General features: G+C 34.9%; 1 long non-coding RNA gene across 2 annotated transcripts; it reads left to right on the top strand.

Annotated features, from left to right (window-relative positions):
• On the top strand, nt 1-25,933 carry LOC129488889 (uncharacterized). 2 transcript variants are annotated; one of them, XR_008659741.2, is made up of 5 exons: nt 1-86; nt 686-811; nt 4,820-4,882; nt 24,812-24,905; nt 25,702-25,933. It is a non-coding gene; the product is annotated as an uncharacterized lncRNA (long non-coding RNA). The 2 variants fall into 2 exon arrangements; XR_008659740.2 differs by having other exon boundaries at nt 4,809-4,882.
• Nucleotides 25,934-27,186: the final 1,253 nt, after the last annotated feature.

Genomic DNA, 27,186 nt, shown 5'->3' with positions numbered 1-27,186 from the left:
GAGAGGATTATGATTTCAGGAAAGTGATAAACAGCAGGGACAGAATAAGGTCCTTTTTTTGTTGTTTCCCAAGGATTATTAGCTTGGTAAGAGGGAAAGCAAAAAAAAAAGGGGGGGGGAGGTGTGGGTGGAAGAAAAACATGCCTGCAGATATTATAAAACAAGATAAAACTGTAGATTTGTTTCTTTCGTGAAAGGCCATTGACTCTTTAAATAGTTTTCTGTTGATTGCACTAGCTTAATTACTTACTTAAACAGCGAATGTTTTGTCAGCTCAATCACATATTTTATTAGTATTGCTTAGTATTAAGATTCCAAATGTACCTTGTGATTTAGATTTACCAGCATCATTATTGTAGTTATTGACTACCTGCGAATTTTTAGCACTACAAATACCTTAAACTTTAAAACAGAAATAAACTATATTTGGCCTTCATTAAATGCATCAATTTTCATTATGGTTATCAAGAATTGGGTTCTAAAGCAAGTAATTTTTTGTTTGTATAAACCATATTCTTTTGAATAGGGTTTTGTTTTTGAATGAAACACCAATCAGTGTTCTTAATTCTATAGAAAGATATTCAAGGGTTATGTATTAAAGATATGTATCTATACTTTCTTGTAAACATTCATTGTATTACTTGACTCACAAATCTATCTTGGTATTATCTATTTACATATACAGAAAGTTAATATCGGATATGGGCTGTGGCTTACTGTCCTATCAGAAATAGAAAAACTAGCAATAGAAGAGACCCAGATCAAGTTTGGCTGAAAGGCAAACACCATTCCCAACTGGCTTTACCATCTGGTAAGGGTTTGTCAATAAAAATATTTGGGCAGCAGCAATTTTTCCAAATTCTTATTTATCTAGACTTTCAGAAAAAGCCAGACAAAATACATAAGGGGGCATTTATTCCCTCCCTCAACTAATAATTTCAAATCAAAATCACATTTAAGGCTCAATAGAGTTGTTTTTTGTGTGTTCATTTTGTTTTGTTTTATTTTTTTTTAATTTCTCCCAGAAAACATCGTGTTATTTAATAGTTATACAAATCATACCCAGGCCTGAAAGATTCAAAATAATACAAAGTTTATCTGCTTGTTTCTGAGTGAGTCTGAGGTACCTTTCTTAGCAAACTAGCATGCCATCACTAATAAATGCTTAGTTTTCACAGCTGACATTGCTCATGAGATGGAAAATAAAAATATAATGAAAATATTTATAAGCAACTTAAGGAACCTGCAAAATGGCATTTTGTGAAGCTATCTTTTTTAAGTAAAAAGAACTTTCTTCATAATTATACAAATACAATTTTCATTCTGGAAGCTTTCTTGCTTTAACATTTTTCTAAATTATAATTAATTGATTTAAATCTTGCCTTAATGAAAGAATCCAAGCAGGTAAGATTAATTTCTTAGTCTCTAACTACATAACATACCCAAGAGGTTATTCTAAAATGCTCAGCAATACAGACCCCTATCGATTATAATTTATATAAATTATCTGTTTCTCTCCAAAACTACTGAGGAAGTACAACTGATACACAAATCAGTGAGCTGTTGGAAACACACAGAACATACTCTCTCCAAGTAGGTTATTACAAAAGTTGATTTAATTGTTTCTTTTAGAAGTTTAATGTGCAAAAAGCTAACTTATAGAAATATTCAGACCATTGCCAGATGGCTATGAAAATTGTTTTTCATTAAATTGGACTGTTTAAATTTTCCAGGTCCATGAATCCATAGACAGTTTAATCATAGTCAAAAGGGAATTGTAACTCTGGAAAACTAAGCAGAACCCTGTAGCCAGAACTATAATGATAATTATAATGAAATAAGACCACACGATCAGGATTTAGCCTACAGGAAGGTAATTCTAGACATTCAGAGTCTGACACAAAAGCTGCATCAAAGGCAGGCCTTGCAGAAAATTCCCGAATAATTTTTTTGAAAAAACAGGAAGAATCTACTGTCTTTAGCAGAGAAAGAGGTACATGCTGTCATCTTTGGTCTATTCATGCCATTGAGTTAGAATTATGGTTTCAAATTTTATTTTCACTTACCCAATCAAAGGAACTATTATCGAATACTTCTCATTGTGCAATGTTTGGATGTAAAGTCATGCAACTGATTTTGAAAACAATCTGCCAGATGAGTGACATTTTTATCTGCATCTTCACAGAAGGCTCCAGGGAATGCCCTTTAATTCTCAAAATTCTCAAGCTCTTTAGGAAGCCTTGTTTTTTGTTTTTTTGTGTTTTTTTTTTTTGTTTTTTTTTTTCCCAAAATATCTTCAGAATCAGTTCCTAAATAATGTAAAAATATTTTATTACTTCAGACGCACAAATCTTAAAAGCATTATGACTGAATTTTGTGGGTTGATGACCTAGTTGAGGATTTATGATTAACATGAAATAGAGAAATGTTATAGCTTAGTAACAATTGCAAATTAGTGTGTTATAAATGTAACTCCCCCCCAAAATATGATGAAATTGTGAAGTGCTCTAGTGTCCCATGTAGAGAATATGTTTGATGACGTTGCTTAGCAACTATCATGATACTCATGTTTGTGCAAAAATTAAGAATCCATTTTCACAACACACTCTAAGCACAGAATGAATCTTCCCAACAAGAAAATATTTAAGAGATCTGACACTTTCCCTACATCTCCAAATACTAATCTGACAGATAGAGTTGCTAAAGCATTTTAGTTGCAAATGAAGATGAAGTCAAGTTAGAGTCAGTTTAATAATCATCTAAATAATGACAGAATTTTGCAGACATTGGAGGGAAACAAAGCTTTCTGTATTAGTTCATTTTTACACTGCTAAAAAGAACTGTCCGATACTGGGAAATTTATGAAGAAAAGAAGCTTGACTCATAGTTCTGCAGACTTAACAAGAAGCATGGCTAAGAGGCCTCAGAAAACTTAAACAATCATGGCACTAGGTGAAGGGAAAGTAAGCACGTCTTACTACGAAAAAGCAGGAGTCAGAGAAAAAGACCAAGGGGGGAACTGCCACACACTTTTAAAGCATCAGCTCTCATGAGAACTCACTCACTATCACAAAAACAGCATGGGGAAACCACCCACATAATCCAATCACCTCCCACCAGGCCCCTTCCCCAACATGTGGGAATTAAAATTGGATATGATATTTGGGTAGGGTCACAGGGCCAAATCATATCACTTTCTTTGAGGATTTAACGAATAATATCTATCAATACATTCATCTTATATACTGAGTAAGTGCAGAGGCAAAGACTGGGCACTGAAGCCCGAGAAATACATCTTGCCTCAGATATATTGTGGGATGTACAGAAGTTTCAGATTGCAACCACTGGTCAAGATTTTACCTGATGCTCAGTAAAAAGGACTTCAAGTCTGATAATAGAACTTTTTTGTCCTTCCACATTCTTATATATGAACATAATAACCACAATTCTCATTAAAGAATGTGGATTCAGTAATTCTCAATAAATGATTTCGTCTTTGTTATGAATATCTTCATTCATTATTATAAATATATCACAACTGAGAGTAGCCCACTTTGTTATCACACTCAAGTTTATGGGAACTGAGGTAGAACATCTAGTAACTTCTTTCTTATAAACTTCTGACAGAAGGAGACCTGTTTCAGCTAACAGCTGGACTGTAATATTTGTAAGCTTAAAGTCAAAGGAAACTCAACAATGGATTAACTAGGGCAGATGACAATATGTTAACTCTATGTGTATATTTTTGTTTGTTCTTCTCTTAAAGAGATTAAAATATATACTTTACATCATTTTCCATCATAAATATACTTAAGTCCCATAATAAATTTGCTAGAAATTAGAAGGAAATTATCTCTAACAGTGATTTTATACCAAGAATTGAGTAACGGCTTGAGACAACCAAAAATAATTGCCACCCTTTCTAAATCTCATTAGACCATGGACAGGAGGGGGTTAATTTACAAATGACGCTTCTAAAAATATTTCTACACATGCAAAACTAGTAAGCAGCTGGATTTCATACCATGTTACACCATTCTTTGTGGGTTTTTTTTCTATTCCTTCATAAAGACTTAGTAGCTTTATGTTCTATACCTACTAAGGACTTTGCTTCAGAAAGAATATACTTTTGAAAGAATAACATTAAAATAGGTAATATTTATTAAACATTTCCTAATGCTAGTTTAATTGTACTGTAGATGATACTTCATTTAATATTCATAGTCATAAGGTAAGATTACCTCTTTTATGATTCCCATTTATTCAGAGAAGGAAATCTTTTTAAGAGATTATGTGACTTGTCCAAAGTCAACAGAATTAAAGCCAGAAACTTCACAATCTACACCATGGTGCCACTGCTTTAAACAATGCGACAAATATCAACTTGTATTTCAACTAGCTTTCTTTCTGTTTCTTGTTTAAGGTAAAATCTTATTTAAGTAATATCTCTCCAAAGGAAAGACCTTGTATAAGACCAGACTCATCTCTCAAAACGGATGACAATATTGTGCTTCTTTGCAGACTAAGTCTAACTCAACAGCACCTGGTTCTAGTGCTCAACGAATAAGTTTTTAAAAAATGGTTGCATGAATCAATGAATGAATACTTAAAAATAATTAAATCACCTTTCAGCCAAGCCAAAATTGACTGTTATTTTCACCTTTTTTAAAGTAGTTTTTTTAAGGTTTTAAATCTCTAGCATAAACAGAAAGCTCATATTTTTATTCTGAAAATACTAGAATGGTCTCAAGCTAAATGTTACCACATGACTTTAGAATGATTGATTTTGACTTGATTAATTTTTGGAGTCTTTCCACAGAGGCAAGTCACAGGCTATAAGGTGCTTAACATTTCCCTGGCTTCAGAAGGCACTAGGGAAGAGGTAAGTATGGACCAATTAGCAAGTGGGCACTTCAAGTGTACTTCTAGTTATTTATATGAATTGTGAAGGTCTTTAATATCCTCTTTGAATTTTTGATGCAGAAAACAAATTTGTCTACTTGCATCTAGTTTAAACCAATTTATTTAGAACAAAAACAAGATACATTCCTGGATGAATCTCCTATTTGGGTTTTGCATTCTTAGCAAAAACATAGAATCCATGAACCTCTGTTTATGAAACTATAAACTATAAGAAGCTGTACTCCACACTAAGCAAACATAGACATTTGTTCCCCAAAATGGAAGGGATGGTTTGATCCTTCATAGTTGAAAAATATTTCTTACCTCTTATGACCATTATGTTTCATGACTTAAATTACATGTAATAATTCTACATATGTATGGGGCACAATGTTATGTTCTGATACATGTATGTATTGTGTAATGATTAAATCAAGGTATTTAACATGTTCATGATCTTATATATTTTTCAATTTTTCCACATATAAATGAGATCATGCACTATTTGTCTCTCTGTGCCTGGCTTATTTCACTTAACATGATGTCATCCAGACTCATCTGGGCTGCCACGAATGACAGAATAACATTCTTTTTTATGGCTGTGGTGTTTCCTTGTGTGTATGTACTAGTTTTCTTTATCCAATCTGTTGATGAACACTAAGTTGATTCCATATTTTGGCTATTGTTACTAGTGCTGCAGTATGCATAGGAGTGCGGACCGCCCTTCAACATGCTGATTACATTTCCTTTGAATAAACATTCAGTAGTGGGATTTCTAGATCTTATAGTAGTTTTATTTTTAATATTTTGAGGAATCTGTATACTGTTTCTCATAATGACTATACTAGTTTACATTCACACAAACAGTGTACAAGAGTTTCCCTTTTTAAATTTGCTTACCAGCATTTGGTATTTGTCTTTTTCATAAGAGCCATTAGAATTGGAATGAAGTGATATCTTATGGTGGTTTTAATTTGCATTTCTCTGATGTTACAAATGTTGAGCATTTTTATGTATACTTATTTACCATTTGTATAGCTTATTTGGAGAAATGTCTATTTAGGTATTATGCCCATTTAATTTTTTTTAATTTTTCATTTTTGTGAGTACATAATAGGTGTATGTAGTGATTGGGTACCTAAGATATTTTGATATAGGCATGGAATAATCATATCACAGTAAATGGGGATATCCATCACCTCAAGTATTTATTCCTGTGTTACAAATAATTCAATTATACCCAGTTATTTTAAAATTTACAATTATGAATATGTTAAATATCCTGAATTAATCATTACACAATACATACATGTATCAGAACATAACATTGTGCCCCATACATATGTATAATTATTACACATATTTTTTAAATTATTATTGGCTATAGTCACCCTGTTGTGTTGTCAAATGCTAGGTCTTATTGATTCTTTCTATTTTCTGTACCCATTAACCATCCAACCCTACCCTTGCTACCCTTTCCAGCCTCTGGTAACTATCCTTCTACTCTCTATATTTATTGCCCAGTTTTTAATTAGGTTATTTGTTTTTTTGCTATTCAGTTGTTTGAGTTTCTCATTTATTCTGGATATTATTCTCTTTTTACACGTATAGTTTGCAACTAAGTTCTCTCATTATTCTAGTGCCTTTACAGTTTTGGGTTTTACAGTTATGTCTTTCATTTTAGTTGATTTTTTGTATGCAGGGAGAAATAGAAGTCTAGTTTCATTATTCTGCATGTGGATATCCAGTCTTCCCAACAACATTTATAGAAGAAACTATTCTTTCCCTAATAGTTGTTCTTAGTGACTTTGTCTAAAATCAGTTTGCTGTAAAATTGTGAATTTATTTCTCTATTCTCTTTTCTGTTCCAGTAATTTATGTCTGTTTTCATGTCTCCATTAAGCTGTTTTGGTACATACTTTGTAATATAAAGTCGGACTGTGTAATGTCTCCAGCTTTGTTCTTTTTTCTCAGAATTTCTTTGGCTACAACAAGACTTTGTAGTTTCATACAAATTTTAGGATTGTTTTCCTAATTCTCTGAAGAATGTCATTGCTATTTTGATAGAAATATCTTTAATTGTTGTCATTGTAAAGATTTTTCATCTTCATGGTTAAATTGATTCCTAGGGATTTTTTTTTGTAGCTATTGCAAATGGGATTGCTTTCTTAGTTATTTTTCAGAGTTTGCTATTGACATGTAGAAATACTAGTTACTTTTGTATGTTGATTATGTTTTCTGCAACTTTCCTGAATGTGTATATTTATTCTGACAGTTTTTTGTTGTTGTTGTTGGAGCCTTCAATTTTTTCTATACATAAGATCATTTCATTTTCAAAAAGAGACAATTTGACTTTCTCTTTTCCAATTTACATGCTCTTTATTTCTTACTCTTGCCTAATTTTTCTGGATAGAAATTCCAATACTATGTTGAATAAAAGTGATGAAAATGGGCAATTTTGTCTTGTTCCAGATCTAAGAGGGATCACTTTCAACTTCTATATTATGTTGATGATGAAGAACACTCCTTCTATACTTTATTTTTTGAGAGCTTTTAACAAAATGGAATGTTGAATTTTATCAAATGTTTTGTTCTGTACTATTGAAATAATCATATACTTTGTTAAAATTTTATAAACTTTTAGTTCAACTTTTGGAATACATGTTCAGGTTCCTTAAATAGGTAAACACATGTCATGGGGGTTTGTTGTACAGATTATTTCGTCACCCAGGTATTAAGCCTGGTATCTATTAGTTATTTTTCCTGATCCTCTTCCTCCTCCCACCCTCCACCTTTTGATAGGCCCCAGTGTGTGTTGTTCCCCTTTCTGTGTCCATGTGTTCTCATCATTTACATCCCACTTAATAGTGACAATATGCAGTATTTGGTTTTCTGTTTCTGTGTTAGTTTGCTAGGGATAGTGGCCTCCTGCTCCTCCAAAGGATCTCTTTGTTTTTTGTGGCTGCATAGTATTCTATGGTGTATACGTACCACATTTTCTTTATCCAGTCTATGATTAATTGGCACTTAGATTGATTGCATGCCGTTGCTGTAATGAATATTGCTGCAATGAACATACACATGCATGTATATTTATAACATAATTATTTATAAATTATTTATATTCTTTTGGGAATATACCCCGTAATGGGATTGCTGGGTCAAATGGTATTTCTGCCTCTAGGTCTTTGGGGAATTGACACACAGTCTTCCACAATTTACACTCTCACCAACAGTGTAAAATCATTCCTTTTTCTCTACAACCACAGCAGCATCTGTTGTTTTTGACTTTTTAATAATTGTCATTCTGACTGGGGAAGAGATGGCATCTCATTGTGGTTTTGATTTGCATTTCTCTAATGATCAGTAATGTTGAGTTTTTTCTTTTGATTGTTGGCTGCATGTATGTCTTCTTTTGAGAAGTGTCCATTCATGTCCTTGGCCTACTTTTTAATGGGGTTGTTTTTTTCCTGTAAATTTATTTAAGTACTTTATAGATCCTGGATGTTAGACCTCTGTCAGATGCATAGTTTGCAAAATTTTCTTTGAATCCTATAGATTGTCTGTTCACTCTCTTTATAGTTTCTTCTGCTTTGCAGAAGCTCTTTAGTTTAATTAGATCCCATTTGTCAATTTTGCTTTTTTTACAATTGTTTTTGGTGTCTTCATCATAAAATATTTGCCCATGTCTATGTCCTTCACGGTATTACCTAGGTTTTTGTCTTGGGTTTTTATAGTTTGGGGTTTTACATTTAAGTTTTTAATCTTCAGTTAATTTTTGTTTATGGTGTAAGAAACGGGTTCAGTTTCAATCTTCTGCATATGGCTAGCCAGTTATCCCAGCACCATTTATTGAATAGGAATCCTTTCTCCATTGCTTCTTTTTGTCAGGTTTGTCAAAAATCAGATAGTTGTAGGTGTATTGGCTTATTTCTGTGTTCTCTATTCTGTTCTATCAATCTATGGGTCTGTTCTTGTATGAGTACCATATTGTTTTGGTTACTGTAGCCTTGTAGTATAGTTTGAAGCTGGGTAGAAAGATATCTCCAGCTTTGTTATTTTTGCTCAGGACTGCCTTGGCTACTCAGGCTCTTTTTGCGTTTCATACAAATTTTAAAATAGTTCTTTCTAATTCTGTGAAGAATGTCAATGTTAGTTTAATAGGAATAGCATTGAATCTATAAATTGCTTTGGGCAGTATGGTCATTTTAACCATATTTATTTTTTCTATCCGTGGTCATGGAATAGCTTATCCAGCAAGATCAAGTAGGCTTCATCCTCAGGATGCAAGGTTGGTTCAACATATGCAAATCAATAAATGTGATTCATCACATTAACAGAGCTAAAGACAAAAAATACATGATTATCCCAATAGAAGCAAAAAGGCTTTTGATAAAATTCAACATTCCCTCAGGTTAAGAACTCTCAATAGTCTAGCTGTTGAAGAAACATATCTCAAAATAATATAAGCCATATATGACAAACCCACAGGCAAGATCATACTGAATGAGCAAAAGCTGGAAGCATTCCCTCTGAAAACTGGCACAAGACAAGAAGGCCCTTTCTCATCACTCCTATTTAATGTAGTATTGGAAGTTTTGGCCAGGGCAATCAGGCAAAAGAGAGAAATAAATGGCATTTAAATAGGGAGAGAAGAAGTCAAACTGTCCCTATTTGCAGATCATATGATCTCATATCTAGAAAACACCATTGTCTCAGCCCCAAAACTTCTTAAGCTGATAAGCAACTTCAGCAAATCTCAGAATACAGCAGCAATGTGCAAAATTTGCTAGCATTTCTGTACACCAACACTCAAGCTGAGAGCCAAATCACAAAGGAATTCCCATTCAAAATTGCCACAGAAAGAGTATAATACCTAGGAATACAGCTAACAAGGAAGGTGAAAGACCTCTATAAGGATAACTACACATCTCTGCTCAAAGAAATCAGAGATGGCATAATCATATACTTTTTGCTCTTGATTCTCTTAGTGCATCATGTTTATTGATATGCATATGTTGAACCATTGATATGGTTTAGCTGTGTCACCACCCATATCTCATCTTGAACTGTAGCTCTCATAATTCTCACGTGTGGTGGCAGGGACCCAATGGGAGATAATTGAATCATGGGGGTGGGTCTTTGCCATGCTATTCTCATAACAGTGAATAAGTCTCACAAGATCTGATGGTTTTATAAAGGGGAGTTCCCCTGCACACGGTCTCTTGCCTGATGCCATGTAAGACGTCCCTTTGCTCTTCCTTCATCTTCTGCCATAATTGTGAGGCCTCCCCAGACATGTGGTTCTGTGAGTTCATTAAACCTCGTTCCTTTATAAATTACCCAGTCTTGGATATGTCTTTAATAGCAGCATGAGAACAGACTAATACAGCCATCCTTGTATCCATGGGATAAATCCCACTTGATCATAGTGAATGATCTTTTTAATTTGCTTTTGTATTCAGTTTGCTAGTATTTTGACGAGGAATTTTGCCTCTATTTTCATCAGATATATTGGCCTAGTTTTGTTGTTGCTGTTGTTCTGTCCTTGGTTGGTTTTGATATCAGAGTAATGCTGGTCTCATATCATGAGTCTGAAGAATTATCTACTCCTCAATTTTTTGGAATAGTTTGAAAAGAGTTGTTATTAATTCTTTTTTAAATGTTTAGTAGAACTCATGAATCTATTAGGGCCTGTGCTTTTCTTTGATGGGGGATGTTTTTTATTACTGATTCAATCTTGTTTCTCATTACAGTTCTGTTCAAGTTTTTAATTTGTTAGTGATTCTATTTTGGTAGGTAGAACATGTTCAGGAATTTATCTCTTTCTTCTAGGTTTTCTAATTTGTTGGCGAATAGTTATTCATAATAGTCTCCAGTGATCCTGCATTTCTGTAATATTATTTTTAATAGCTCCTTTTTCAACTCTGATTTGAGTCTTTTCTTTTTTTTTAAACTGGCTAAAAGTTTGTCAATTATTTTTATCTTTTCAACAAACCAACTATTCATGTTGTTTACCTTTGTATTGTTTTTCTTTTCTATTATATTTATTTCTGCTCTGATCTTTCTACTAATCTTGGATTTAGTTTGTTCTTGCATTTTGCTTCTTTGAGGTATAGTTTTAGTTGGTTTATTGAGATCTTTGTGCTTTTCGGAAGTAGATGTTTATTGCTACACACTTCTTTCTTAGAACTGCTGCTGTTGTATCCCATAGGTTTTCGTATGTTGTGTTTAAAGTTTCATTTATTTCAAGAAATTTTTTAAATTTTCTTTTAAATTTCTTCATTGACATGTTGTTACTGTTTTTTTCCAGAATAAGCTGTTTAATTTACATGTATTTTTATAGCTTCCACAGTTCCTTCTATTATTGATTTCTAGTTTTATTCCACTATGGTCAGAAAGTCAGAAAAAATACTTGAGATAATTTTTTTAATTAGTTGAGAGTTTCTGTGGCCTACACATTATCTATTCTTGATAAAATTCTATGTGGTGTTGTGAAAAATGGGTATTCTGTAGCTATTACATAGAATATTCTGTAAATCTCTACTTGGTCTAACACATGATCTATTCTTGACAAAGTTCCATGTCCTGTTGTGAAAAATGGGTATTATGTAGCTATTATGTAGAATGGTCTGTAAATCTCTACTAGATCAATTTGGCCTAGGGTGCAGTTAAAATCCAATGCTTCTTTGTTAATTTTCTCTCTGAATGATCTGTCCATTGTTGAAAGTAGGTTGTTAAAGTCTCCTACTATTATTCTATTGCAGTCTTTCTATCCCATTAGATCTAACAACATTTACATTATATATTCACTGTGCTGTGTTCAGATATATTTATACTTCTTTTATTCTCTTGTTCATTTGACCCCTTTATTATTGCATAATGACCTCTATTATCCCTTTACAGTTTTTTAATTAAAGCCTATTTTATTTGATATAAACATAGATACTCTCGCTCTCTTTTGGTTTTAATTTGCATGGATTAATAATTTTCATCCCCTCACTTTCAGTCTGTGTGTCTTTACAGGTGAAGTGATTACTTGTAGGCAGCATATAGTTGATTATTGTTGTTTTTGTTTTATGAATTCAGCCACTCTGTATCTTTTATTTGGAGAATTTACGCCATTTACATCCAAGGTTGTTTTTGATAGGTAAGGATTTATTCTTTCCATTTTGCTGTTTTCTGCTTGTTTCGTTTTATATATTCTTTGTTCCTCTCTTATTTTTTGCCTTTTGTGGTTTGGTGATTCTTTTGTAGTGATAAGCTTTGATAACTTTGTCTTTCTTATTTGTGTATCTGCCATAATTTTTTTCTTCACTGTTACTATGGCCTTACATGAAAATATTTTAGATAAAATAAACTATTTAGGCCAATAATAAATTAAGTTTTGTTATACATATTATATATGTACCTATATGTATATATCCTACATTTTTAACTTCTCCTCCTAATTTATAAATTGTTTCTTTGTTTGTATCTTTTTATATCATTTTTTCTTAACAATTTATTATAAATAGTTATCACTGAGCATTTGACTTTTAACCTTCATACTACATACTTAAAAGTTTATATAATAACCATCATAGTAACAAAGTATTTTGAATTTGCTAATGAATTTTCCTCTACCAGTGAGACTATCTTTTCACATGTTTTCATGATAGTAATGATTGCCCTTTTGCTTCCAGTTGAAGCACTCCCTAAGCATCTCTTGTAAGACTGGTCTGCTGGTGATAATTTCCCTCAGCTTTTCCTTTTCTAGAAGGGACTTTCTTTCTCTATCTTTTCTCAAGGACAGCTTTGCTGGATATAATATTGCAGAATGGCAGGGGGTTTTTTTTCCCCCTTCAGCACTTTGAATGTATCATCCCATTCTTTACTAGCCTGAAAGATATCTGCTGGGAGACCTGCGTATAGTCTAATGGGGATTCCCTATATGTGACCTGACACTTTTTTCTTGCTGCTTAGAGTTCTCTCTTTGGCTTTGACTTCTGATACTTTGATTATGTTTCTTGAGAAGACTTCTTTGGATTAAATCTCTTTGGTGTTCTTCGAGCTTCATGGATTTGAATTACCATATAGCTTCCAAGACTTCAGAAGTTTTCAACTATTATTTTATTAAATTAAGTTTTGTGCCCTCATCTATCTCTTCTCCCCTGGAATTTCAATGATGTGGAAATTTCTTTACTTAATGGTATTCCACAAGTCCTGTAGGTTTTCTTCAGTGATTTTTATTCCTTCTCTTTTTGTTTTCCTGAGTGGGTAATTTTTTTTCTTCTGAGTGTGTTCTTCTGACACAAAAGATCAGTCTTCAAGTTCAGAAATTTTTCTTCTGCTTGATCTAATTTGATGTTGAAGCTCTTGATTGTATTTTTTTTAAATTTTATTCATTTAATTCTTTAGGTACAAGATTTATGTTTGGCTCTTTTAATCTCCTTCTGTGTGATTTTTTTTTTCCTGATTTCATTGAATTGTCTGTGTTTTCTTATATCTTAGTGAATTTTCTTTAAATTATTATTTTCACTTTCTTTTCAGGGAGCTTGTAAATTTTCTTTATTCAGAGTCAGTTACTGAATAATTACTGTGTTTCTTTGGTGCTGTTTTGTTTCCTTGCTTTTTTATGTTTCTTGTATCCCTGCTTTCATATCTGTGCATCTGGTAGAATGGTTTTCTTTCTAATTTTATGAAGTGGCTTCTGTAGAAAAAGACTTTTACCTATAGATGTGGTGTTGGTTAGGTAGTGTGCTTTGGCTTCGGTTCAAAGTAGACACAGTAGTGTAGTCTCCAAGAAGTTTCTTCAGCTGTAGTCAATGTCAGCAATGCCTGAGATTACCTCAGTGGCCTAGGCTGCTGGAATTTGTGTAGCTGTTCCAGCATCTTGGGTGGGGCTCCTGAGGTGAGAGGATGGTGAGCTGTTTTATGTGCCAAAGAAGTGCCAGTTTGGACTCAGCTTTCCCATGGGAAAGGACCAACTGTCCAACTGTTCCTTGGGAGGCAAGGCACCACATGGACTCAGACACCAAGATAATGTCTGTTTCACTGGATTTAGGCTCCAAGTGCACAAAGTCAGGGTGCTGCAGCCATTGGAATGGGGTAGATGAAGTGCTTCCCAAGCAGTTTTTTCCCAGGGGTAGGGCTCTGTAGCAGTTCAGCTGGGGAATTGTGCACTATCATATATGAGTATGGTATAATGGTGACAGAGCCTCGGTGATTGGGAGACGCAGTGGCTACTGGCCCCTGGAGCAGAACACACTTTAGCAGTGCCTCTGGTTACAACACGACACCATGCAGCAGCAGCAGCAGCTTGGGTCACAAGGGGAGGAGCACAATGTGGCCATTCTCAAGAGCAACACAACTATGTGAACTGTTGGTAGCTCCCCAGACTGGCCTCATGACCTGTAAAAAACTGTAGGATTCTCCAGCAGCAAAGATTGCAGATGCCTATGGTGTCAATAGGGGATTCTGGTGGCTTTTGATTGCCTTTTCCCTATAAGGAAATGTCCCTCGTAGTTTCAAGCTGATCCTGATAGATGAGATGGGGTGGCAGGAGCAGAGTGTTTTGTTTTCTTCTCTCTTGGCCATCCTGAGTCTCTATGTTCCACAGGGTCTCTGCCACTCCTTCTCTGTACTTCAGCACGTTCCTTCAGACCCTGTAGTCAAAATGTAGTTGTTTGTTTGTTGTTTTTGTCCGTTTTTTGTGAGAGGATGAGCCATGGGTGCCTCTAGTTAGCCATCTTGCTGACGTCACCTCCTCACTCAAGATTAATGACCTTTAACGTCTATGTAATACATTTCTTTCTTCTTAAAAAGACAAAAGAAATAGCAATCTTTAAAGAATGTAATATTTGCACAGCACCTGAATCACCTGGAAATATTATGTAAATATAAAAATCACTCACAAAGTAGTCAATATATGTAAATGACACAATTAAAAAAGATGGCTTGGGGCCAGGCGCAATGGCTCACGCCTGTAATCCCAGCACTTTGGGAGGCTGAGGTGGGCGGATCATCTGGGGTCAGGAGTTCAAGATCAGCCTGGCCAACAATGGTGAAACCCCGTCTCTACAAAAATACAAAAAAATAGCCAGGCATGATGGTGGGTGCCTATAATCCCAGGTACTTGGGAGACTGAGGCAAAAGAATTGCTTGAACCCCAGGAGGCAGAGGTTGCAGTGAGCTGAGATCTTGCCATTGCACTCTAGCCTGGGCGACAGAGTGAGACTCCATCTCAAAAACAAAAAAAAAAAAACAAACAAAACAACAAAAACAAACAAACAAATGGCTTGAATTAGATACAAGAGAGACTAAGTTAATTTATCCTATTCTTTTTTTTTTTTTTTTTTTTAAACTAGGGACTGGCTCTGTTTCCCAGGTTGGAGTGCAATGGCATGATCTTGACTCACTGAAACTTCTGCTTCCTGGGCTCAAATTATCCTCCTACCTAAGCCTCCAGAGTAGCTGGGACTACAGGCATGCACCACCAGGAACTGCTAATTTTTTTTTCCCTTTGGTAGAAATGGGGTGTTGCCATGTTGCCCAGGCTGGTCTCAAATTCCGGGGCTCAAAATATTCTACTGCCTCGGCCTCCCAATGTGCTAAGATTACATGTATGAGCCACTACACCCAGCAGTTTACTCTATTTGTTTAGAAATACCAAACACGAATAAACCGAGAGAGGAGTTTTCAGTTTTAGTTGTTTTCAAATAATAACAAAAGAAAACTTTTTTATGTTTTTGATAGACGATAATAAAAATCCACATGCAGAAGCAATATTGACTCTGCTATGAGATGAATTTTCAAAGATGTTCTTTCTGATAAAATGATGCAGGTCTTGGAATGATGTAGCACATCACTCAGCAGGGGCTGGGACCAAGCAGTCACCAAATATGTCTTGATAATGACAGTCCAAGCCATTTACTTGAAATTCTTCCTGTTTATCCTTCAGGTCAACAATTGTCCTACACCTCTAGGAGTTCGGACTCATTTGCGAGTTACAGTGATGAGAAACATTTGTCACAGTTCAGAAATTGCTTCCTGAAGGCACACTGAAAGGCATAATAGGTTAGGCCAAGCACTCAGAAGTTTGAATACTTATCTGCACTCCAGCACTTTATTCAAAAACAATCTAAATGGCTTTTGATATAATATTCTGACACTTTTCATTTAGATCTTGTTGGAAAGAGCAAGGGCAGAGGCAATCAAAAATAAAATAAAAATATGGGGTAGGAAGAGCAGATATTGAAGCTTTATGAGCATAAAAGATTCAAATTAAATTTGTGTTGAAGGTCTAAAGAGTATGATGAAAACTCCAGGTAGTTATGGCTATGGTAAAGCCATTTATTATGTCTACTGGAAAGTGTACACAGGATAAGGTAAGCTAAGGTTGTTGTCTACACAAGCTGTACTATTTCTCAAGTTTGTAACTAGCTGAGGTGCCAGAGCTAGGGTACTTTTATCTTTCTTTTTTTATTTTTTGTTGGTAAATAAGTTCCCATTTTTACAAGTTAGATTAAAACAGAATAGAACATGAACAAGAAAGATAAGCAAAAGCCCTCATCTTCATGTCTGCAGTGCTCCTGATAATGGCTGATGCTGACCCTCTGCTTATAGCACAATCTTGGCCCTGGCTTTAATCGTGATGAAGGCATACCCAGCATTGGGTTAAAGATAAAACTAGCCTCAGTATCCATATTTTCCTCAAATACACCCTGTGGAAGTCTGGGAATCTTTAAAAGGGGTTTGGTAATGTATTTTCTGGACTCCAATAATACTTTATAAATGCTGATGTTGCTCCAATAAAAAGACGTAGAATTAGGAGGGAAAATCATCCTCTGAAAAGGAAAAATAATAGAAATCAGACCGTAATCTATATATTGAAATATCATCGAGGCATCTAGCTTAAAAAGTAGTTTATTATATATCACTGAAAAGTGTGGGAGAAATATTTTTCATGTGTTTAAGCTGCAGTGGAGAAAAGACAGAGTACGTGTATATGTATGTATTATATATGTATGTATGTGTGTGTGTGTATAATTTATTTTATTTATTTTTGGTCCTGGTGAGGGCATTTTTTCTTTTCTCCTTGCTTCCATACTTTAGATGCCTAGAATAGTGTCTGGTACACAGCAGTGATCAATATTAATTGTATTAATAGAATTCAACACTTATTAATAAAAAAGCTAGCATCTCAATATAAGTATTGAAAAATACCTCTTATTCTTACTAATCCTTTGATTTTCATTTTTCAGTTAAAAAGAATAACTTTTCAGTTAAAAATGAAAATCAAAGGATTAGTAAGAATAAGAGGTATTCAGCTTAGCTAGTAATTAAGGATTTTATATATATGAGTTATACTTTTTTGCCTATAAAGTAGAAATCATTGACAACAATATTAATATAATTTTGATTAGAGTATGGTAAAGTTGCTGCATAAAATATAAATTCTGGAGAGCAAAAAAATGTTCATATTTAATCCCAAATCTACAGAACATGCATGCCTTTAACACATAAATTCTATTTCTAGCACCTTATTCTATGATAAAAATCAAGTGAAGAGGACATATATACACATGCAAGAATATATCTTCTAATAATATTCATTATTAAAGTAAATAGTCATAGGTATCATCTGAATTTCCAGTAAAGGGCTTTGAATATATAAAATATGAGTATAGCAGTACACAAGATACAAAGCACACTTATTGGCTGGGCGTGGTGGCTCACGCTTGTAATCCCAGCACTTTGGGAGGCCAAGGCTGATGGATCACCTGAGGTCAGGAGTTCAAGACCAGCCTGACCAACATGGAGAAACCCTGTTTTTACTAAAAATACAAAATCGGCTGGGCATAGTGACACATGCCTGCAATCCCAGCTACTCGGGAGGCTGAGGCAGGAGAATCGCTTGAACCTGGGAGGCGGAGGTTTCATTGAGCCAAGATTGCGCCATTGCACTCTAGCCTAGGCAACAAGAGTGAAACTCTGTCTGAAACAACAAGAAACATTTATTAATGCAACTAGATGCTTAGTTTATCATTAAATCAAAAATAGGCTTACAAAGCAATATATGTTTATTTGTATAGCACGTGTGCAAAAAGATGAATATTTCTACTAAAATATCAATAGAGTTTATATTTAAGTGATGGGCTAAAATGTGATTTCACTTTCATCTTTACATATTTAGTAAAATTTTTACAAGGCTTCTGTACTACATTTATAATCTAAAAACCTTTTTATTTAAAAAAATACATCCTCATAGAATCTTATGAATGCCAAGTGCAGTGAAACTTACTATAATCTAAAGAAAAACTATTTTTTAAAGTACATAATGTAGAAATTTAGAAAAGGAGATTCAAAGGACAATATATAACATGAATTTATTTTTAGTCCTTTTGAGTGACTCTGACCATGCACATAATTTTCTATTTTTTTCTCTCCACAGTTGAATGGGTTTATTATAATAACTTATTTTAATATATTTTTTAATAAGATTATCCCATTCTTGTCCAATTTCTAGGCTGTTGTCCAGGAGAAAATGGACTGACAAGTTGATTTAAGTTTTCTTTTATACTTGGACATAATAGTATCTGCCTCTTATGAATTTTGTCATTCTAAACTCTCCAGAACTCTGGATGAATTAAACAAATTAAATTTCTCAATCTGTAAATGTGAGAACATTGGTGGTTGTGATGGTTAATTTTATATGTCTACTTGACTGGGTTAAGGGATGACCAGATATCTGGTAAAACATTATTCCTGGGTGTGTTTGTGAGGGTGTCTACAGAAGAGGTTGCCACTTGAATCAGTAGACTGAATAAAGAAGATGTGCAGTTCCCAACGTGGGTGAGCATCATACAATCTTTTGAGGACCCAAATAGGACAAAAGGAAGAAGAGAGCAAATTCACCCTCTCTCTTTGAACTTGGACATCCATCTTCTCCTGTCTGCCAGTGTTGGTGTTCCTGGTTCTCAGGCCCTTGGACTCAGACTGAATTACACCACGAGCTTTCCTTGGTTTCTAGCTTGCAGGCAACAGGTTGTGGGACTTTTCTGCCCCTGATTTATATAATAAGTGTCCTCATGTATTTATCCTATTTGTCCGTGTCTCTGGAGATCCCAGCCTTGCTTCTCACATCAGCTCATCTTCTTGCAAGCTATTGCTTCCTGTGGTGTGAGTGGAAGTTTCAGTTTCAGTCATATTGGATGGAAAATAGCTTTTTAATGTATGTTATCTGTAGTATGTATGGTATGAAAGGCCCCTGTGATATGACTCTTGCCTGCCCCTCCATGTTTATCTCCCATAATTCCTTGATAAATTTTGCCCGGTCATACCAACAGGTTGAATTTCTCTGTTTGCTATAGAAATTACTTTTTCAGCCTGACCTAACCTCTACCTTTTGGTGTCCATCCACCTTTCTGTGGTCAGCCTTCTCTGACCACCTCTGCCAGGTTAGGGTCTGCTTGTCTGTGCTCTCACAGTTCACTGTGCTTAACTTTATTGCCATATTGCACTGGTGTATGTTGGTTTCCTTATCTTTTTGCCTACTAGATTCTAAATACCTAGAAGGCAGGACTTATCTATGTCTTTTATGCAACATACTAGGAAAATGACAGACACTAGTTACTCTATAAATATTAATACAGGAATGAATAATTGAAAGTAGCTGGGTGTGGTGGCGCATGCCTGTAATCCCAGCATCTAGGGAAGCTGAGGCAGGAGAATCGCTTGAACCCGGGAGGTAGAAGTTGCAGTGAGCCGAGATCGTGCCATTGCACTCCAGCCTGGGCAACAAGAGTGAAACTCCACCTCAGAAGAAAAAAAAAAGTATACATAAATGATAATACATAAAAGTAAAAAAATGAATCTTCCTCCAAGGATAAAACCATGTTGATATTCACAGTTATTCCATCTAATTCTGATTTGACGACACAGTGCTGTAATTATAATGAAAGATAATAATCAACATAATCCTTTAATGAATGAATGCAGCACTTTTTGATTTTAAATGTTTTAATTACTGTATTTTACTATAGTTATATTACAAAATGTTTTAAGCTATGGGAGAAAAATATCAAATAAATTCTGAGCAGATAACTAACATGTTATAATGCCAGAGCTTTTCCATCTTCCTTGTGTTTTCTTATCTTGTTTTCACATCATTTGCTGTAAATTTTTTTAGAGTTCATTATGTGTCAGGTACTATTGTATGACTTGTATAATTAAATGAACAAGCATATAAACAATGTAATTTCAAGCATCATAAATAACAGAAGGACCAATGCTGCATGACAAAGGTAAATGATATTTCTTCTTTTGAATAGGTGATCAGGGAAAGTCTATTTAAAGAAGGGTTAAATTGTTGTCCTGGAGAGCAACAGGGTCTAGAAACATTCCTTTGTCAGTCTGATCTTGGCTTTTGGTTCCTGGTTCTAGATCTACTCCTATCTTGATGATCTCCAAAAACCAGCGTTCATGGTTGATTTTGAAAGAATTCCTTAGGAGATGAAATTTCAAAATTATATTCACTCTTTGTTTCATAAGTCTTCCCAATGCTGTCAGATTTCAAGATTCTTTTTTTAATCCACAAATTAATTAATTAATTTATTTATTTATTTATTTTATTATTATTATTATACTTTAAGTTTTAGGATACATGTGTACAATGTGCAGGTTTGTTACATATGTATCCATGTGCCATGTTGGTGTGCTGCACCCATTAACTCGTCATTTAGCATTAGGTATATCTCCTAATGCTGTCCTTCCCCCCTCCCCCCACCCCACAACAGTCCCTGGAGTGTGATATTCCCCTTCCTGTGTCCATGTGTTCTCATTGTTCAATTCCCACCTATGAGTGAGAACATGCGGTGAAGATTCTTTATTATGACATTGTTAAATGTATTTTTTTCTTTCCACTAGTCAATTGGTGACATGTTTGCTATTTTTCAGTGATGCCAGACCCATGGGCACAGTGGGATACTTCTACATTTGTACTTCTTGTCAAAAATTAAAATAAAAATGGTTGAAATTGATGAAGTAAACCAGTATCTCTTTAACCGTAGGAAAAATATTCATCAAATTTCATAAAGACATTCAGGTTTATTACATCTCTTAAATAATATTAACCTGTCAGCTCTATTTCTTACTCACCTTTTACATAACATAAGTAGGGTATCTATCTAATGAAAATACATAAATAACCAACTAGATGCCTCTTGGACTATTATATGGGATCAAAAATTTGTTTTATTTTATTGAGCAATATTTTAAAATTTTATTTTGGGTTTAATATGATAGTCTTCAACAAATGAAGGGGCATTTTTAGTTGGACATAGAAGACCTCTGACAATCTAACCCCTGATACTCTAGTGATGTTGCTGTGACAGAGCTTGGGGCTATAAGGCTGAAGCCACATGCAATGAAATGACCTCCATCAAGTGGCATATTTCCCATTGCTATCCAATTGTTGACTTCACTGTCACACATACGACTTTCACCAAAAAACATTCAAAATAAACCACGGATACACAAAAATGCACAGAAGATGAAAGACACACTCAACACACATGCAGGCACACACTCACACAGCATTAATCCACAGGCTCAAAGAGCTTAAAACCAAAGCTTCTTCAGCTTGGAGAAAACTTGTAACAGTATTTAGACTTCTCATGTTTCTAAGTGGTAAAATCCTTGCTGGTTTCCTCTAGAGCTCTTAGAATAGCCAATTGCCTTATGCCCTCTTCAACTCTAGCACTTAGAGATTTTTAAAATTCCCTTTAGTTTGGCGAGTAATCACTATGATCGTATCTGGAATTACTTGTGTTGATATCTCTAAATGTAATATATATGACTCTACTTTGAGCATGCTGAAAATCTCCCTGGAGAGGGTCTTCTCCTTTTTCTTCTTTATATTGTCCAGAGTACTATACTTCAGAGAACTTCAGCTCAACTTCATTAATACATTACTTCTCTATTTCCTTGTTAATAATTCAATTGCCTAAATACAAGCATAAATATATATATATATGTAATTTTAAACATTAGTAATTAATGAAATGAGATAGGACAATAGGTCAGAGAAGGCTTACTGATATCACCTTTAAGTTGAGGCCAAGTGATGAGTTGGGAAAATGATATTCTAGGAAGACTGATTTAGCAAGAAATTAAATAACCCCAGTGTGTCTGGAGATTAAAGAACATAAAAAAGGCTTCAAGAGACATGCAGTAGTCACATTATGCACATGTTTGTAAGAAGGGCTTTAGAATTCAAATTTTGTTCCAAGTGTAACTGGAAACCAGTAAAGAATTTCATAGAGGATGGTCGGGTTTTATATACAAAAATAATGTCACATGGTTTTTTGTCCCTTGACTCCAGGTCTCAATGTTCTCTACTTTCCCACACAGATTCCTGGTTAAGCAACTTCAAACACAGTTTTCATTTCACTTCATTCATAGTTATAATCACAATCATTGTTTTCCATGGAGAGCTTCCCATATACATCTTACATACATTATGAAATAAATCTTTTATTGTCACCACAAATCCCTAGTCACAGAGGTATTACTGGTCTCATGTTAAGGATAAGGAAACTCCAGGCTACAGAAGTAAGATAGCTTATCATATTCACCCTAGGTTTGAATGACTCCAAACTCAATAGGAGATATTTCCTACTATGCTCAACAAACCACACTATCTCTCTTTCTAGCTCAATCACATTTAAACTCCTACATGTACTCTGTACAATTTTTCATTATCTGGCCTCATTTGTACATCCATATTTACCTCCCTCTACCCTCATCAAAGGCTATGATCTTTTTTTCTTAACCACCCACCCTCATCTGTTATCCCTCACCACACACAGCATGCATATTCTACCGCCTTGGATGATAATATACTAGAAAGTCTGCTGGTCAGCAGAAAAGTTAAGTCTCCATTCAGGCTTTTCCACTAATTGGGCCTCACTGAGCCTCAAAATGTTATCTTTAAAATCAAGATGATAATCTCCAGCTCACCTACTCTTGAGGAATTCAGTAAAGATTAGATAAAATAATGTACATATTTTCTTTTAACTCTAAAGGACAATACGAGTGTGTATTTTACTTTATAACTTGTTTTAGGATCTCTTCTTAGTCAGCAATGGCTTCCTCATGTTCTCTGTCTGTCCAAAATGTCACCCACCTTTCAGACCAGAGGCAGGGAAATGTCATAAATACTAAGGCTTTTCTCATTAAATGTAACTGCTATGTTCCATTTGTGCAGTCTCATAGTCACACTGAATTAAAGAGAAATTATTATATTTTTGGATATATTTGTGTATAAATTTTACTTGGCTATCACTGATAGAAAATCTGCACAATTATCATATATTCCATTATCTATATTGTCACCATTCCTCCCATGGTGCTGGTAGAAAGTCAAACCAAGCAATTCAGAGAACAGACCTCGGCGATATAAAGACCTGGGTTGCAATCTTGTCTCCGTTACTCATCAGCTGGATAATATTAGGTGAAAATCATTAATTCTCTTAGCCTTATTTGAATCCCTTTTCATGTGGGGTTATTAATTGCCTCTTTCTCTCTGTGTTGTAAAATTTAAGTCAAGAAAAGCCTGGATGCTAAAGTGGCTGCCTTTCTTTCTATCAACTGTCACTATTATCATGTTTCTTCTTATAAATATTATAATGTCTATTTTTCTGTACCTAGCTATCATTATTTTCCTAAAAGCTCAGCTAATGTGTGTTTGCTGTATAATTAAATATGTCATCTCTTCCTTAGGACTTCTGTATGCAATCGATCCACTTTAAGCAATTGCACTGATCAGATTTTCTATAATTGCTATTTCCAATCAGCCTAAGGAAAATTGTAGCCAGGTTGCCTGAAGCCTTAGATAGAAGTGGCATTCTGTTTTGTCAGCTGGTAATACCATTTCCTATAGACTAAAAGCCGTATAATTTATTTTTAATAAATTTTATAGGTGTTATCACTGCATTTTGGTATATCTAATAGTTATAAAAGCCATTACTTATCTCAAGTCTTATTTGTCAAGGAACATAGAAATAGCCTAACTCAAGAAGTGAAGCTAAAGATTGCATGACTTGTTGATTTGCTAGAGATAAATGTTGGTTGAATAGAAAAACAAATGTTTCTTTGCTAACTTGTAAAAGGAAAGTATGGAACTGCCCCCATGTAACTAAGTAAAGAATGCACCTACAGATGATTTGGGTTGCCACCCTTAGTCTCTGAAATTTTTAAACTAAAAATTAATTATTTTATATCACCACATTAAATTCATCACGTTTTGCATTATAAAGCATTTGGATTCTCTTACCATAAATAAATAATATTGAAATTTTTAGGGATAAAATATTAAGTAGTTTGAACCAAGAAGTCTTCAGAAAGCACTTTACAAAAAGTCTGCATCCCTTTGGTACTAGATTAATAAATTTGATGTAAGAGAGTTTAATCATGTCGGTTCTTATTTATATTCATAAGATTAACCTGATTGCTGAATCTGAGAATGGAGGATTTTGTTTAAAGGGCATTGTGAACATAATTTGGCTTCTAGCTGTCTGTAATTGAAGAGTTCAGCTTATTAAGCAGATTTGTTTTTAGAGGTGGTATGACAGAGCCCACCGTTGCTTTGGAATGTCTCAGAACACTGAGGTCAATTTAGCCAAGAAGCTCTTTGAAAAACTTTTTAATTTGTAAATCTCCAAATGTATTCAAGACTTGAGACGTAAGTGGAGAATAAGATCAATTTAACTTGCTCTGCTTCAATTCTTTCTCTTCCTTTCTTCTCCCTATTTCTTGCCCTCTTGTTGCTCTTTTCTTCTCCCTTCTTTCCTACAAGTAAATCTAGCACATGTGACAAAAACGTGGGACAGAAACCAGGATTTCAGGGTTTAACAACTCTGTCTAGGCTTTCACAGGCAAGCATCCCCAGGATAACCTGACCGATTTACCCTGACTCTGGTGCACCCTCTGTCTGTCCCACCCTACAGGCACGACTAAGGGTGAGTGCAAATACCTTTTCTTGGAAATATATTCGGAGGTCAGGCTGTCTGCAATCAAACCCCAGTTCTTACAATCCATAGCTATGTAACAGTGGAGAACTTGTTTAACTTCTCTCTACTTCCATTCTCACATCTGTGAAACACAGATAATATTAGTATCTACTTGAGGGGTTCTTCTGAGTACTAAATAAAGCAATCTTTGTAACCATTTAAATCAGTGTCCTAAAGATATGAGTGGTCAGTAAGTCTTTGCTATTATTATGATACTCTTAATTATACCATTAATATATAGGAGATACAGGTAATGAGGTGGGAATTTCAGAAGGAAAAAATAAGCTTCAAAAACAAATTAGATTTAGGGGTAGCTTCTTGAAACTTCAGTTTCTTCATCTGGAAAATGGGAATAAATATAGTGTCTCCTACAGAATTATTTTGATGATTCAGTGGAATAGTGTATTTAAAGCACTTGATACCCTGCTGCCTCACACATGGTAACTACTTGAGAAATTGAGCTATTATGATGGTGGTGCTGAATAAAATGGCATAAAATCAGGGAAAATGGTGGAATGATGGTGATAATGTGCAGGTTAGAGGGGAGAAAATCACTTGAAAAGAAAGCTAAACATGTTATTAATTTTAGAAAAATATTTAAGAATTGTGACACTTCTTTACTTAAAACCCTTTAAGCCCTTGGCATTGCTGTATCTCAGTGCTTCCTGGATTTGTTATTTGGGTACTGCTTTCACCGGTTTTGTCATATGGTATACTTTCTTTTTTTTTTCTTTTTTTTTTTTAGATGGAATCTGGCTCTGTCACCCAGGCTGGAGTGCAGTGGCAGGATCTCTGCTCACTGCAAGCTCCGCCTCCTGGGTTCATTCCATTCTCCTGCCTCAGCCTCCCAAGTAGCTGGGACTACAGGCGCCCACCACCATGCCAGGCTAATTTTTTATATTTTTAGTAGAGACAGGGTTTCCCCGTATTAGCCAGGATGGTCTCGATCTCCTGACCTTGTGATCCGCCCACCTCCGCCTCCCAAAATGTTGGGATTACAGGCGTCAGCCACCACGCCCAGCTGGTATTTCTTTCTCTTTCTTTTCTTTCTTCTTTCTTTCTTTCTCTCTCTTTCTTTCTTTCTTCCTTCCTTTCTTTCTCTTTCCCTCCTTCCCTCCCTCCCTTCCTTCCTCTCTTTTTTCTTTCTTTCTTTTTCTTTCTTTCTTTTCTTTCTTTCTTTCTCTTCTTTCTTTCTTTTCTTTTTCTTTATTTTCCTTCCTTCCTTCCTTTCTTTCTCTCTTTCTTTCCTTTTTCTTTCTTTTTTTTTTTTTTTTTTTTTGACAGAGTCTCACTCTGTCACCCAGGTTGGAGTCCAATGGTGTGATCTCAGCTCACTGCAACCTCCGCATCCCGGCAGCCTCCTGAGTAGCTGAGATTACAGGAGCACACCACCATGCCAAGCTAATTTTTGTATTTTTAGTAGAGATGGGGTTTCACCATGTTGGTCGAACTCCTGACCTCATGATCCACCTGCCTTGGCCTCCCAACGTGCTGGGATTACAGGCGTAAGCCACCATGCCTGGCCTATATAGTATACTTTCTAAGTTAGTCTCCTCCTAAGGAAGGGTTCAAAGGACCACATGTTGGTTCCCAAGTTGTATTTTTCTCAAATACACACCAAAATGAATGGGTAACTGTCAAAATTAAAAATCAGATCCTCTGTGCTCCAAGGAAACCTTTGTGTGATAGTTGGTGGTTCAGTTTGGGGATATACTGAAACTAACAAATTAATTTTTGCTTGTAATGTTACAAGTCAGATCTAATGAAGTCCTGAGATTAATCTCTTCTGAGATTAAGAGGGTCCAGCTACCCTGAATTCAGTTGTTTTGGTTTGTTTGTCTATTACAGGTATTTGTCATTTCTCCCCAAACCCCAATCCCTCTATAGTCAGCCAGCCAATCCTGGAAAACTTGTCACTTAATACTTGTCACAAGTTGAAAATCCTCACATTTTACAAAGAGCTTAGGCACTTTTGTAAAGTAGTCTTTTCTTATCCATGGAAAATATGTTTCTAGACTCCCAGAGGATGACAGAAACCTCAGATAGTACCAAAGCCTATATATACTGTGATTTTTCCTACACATCTATACCTACAATCAAGTTTAATTTATAAATTAGGCACAGTAAGGGGTTAACAATAATTAATAGTAAAATAGAACAATTACAATCTGACACTCTAATAAAACCTGTATTAACATGATCTCTCTCCCTCTCTCTCTCTGTCTCTGAA

The sequence above is a fragment of the Symphalangus syndactylus genome, chromosome 8, assembly GCF_028878055.3.
Source record: "Symphalangus syndactylus isolate Jambi chromosome 8, NHGRI_mSymSyn1-v2.1_pri, whole genome shotgun sequence".
NCBI classification, from domain to species: domain Eukaryota; kingdom Metazoa; phylum Chordata; class Mammalia; order Primates; family Hylobatidae; genus Symphalangus; species Symphalangus syndactylus.
This window is presented reverse-complemented; position numbering and strand designations above follow the sequence as displayed.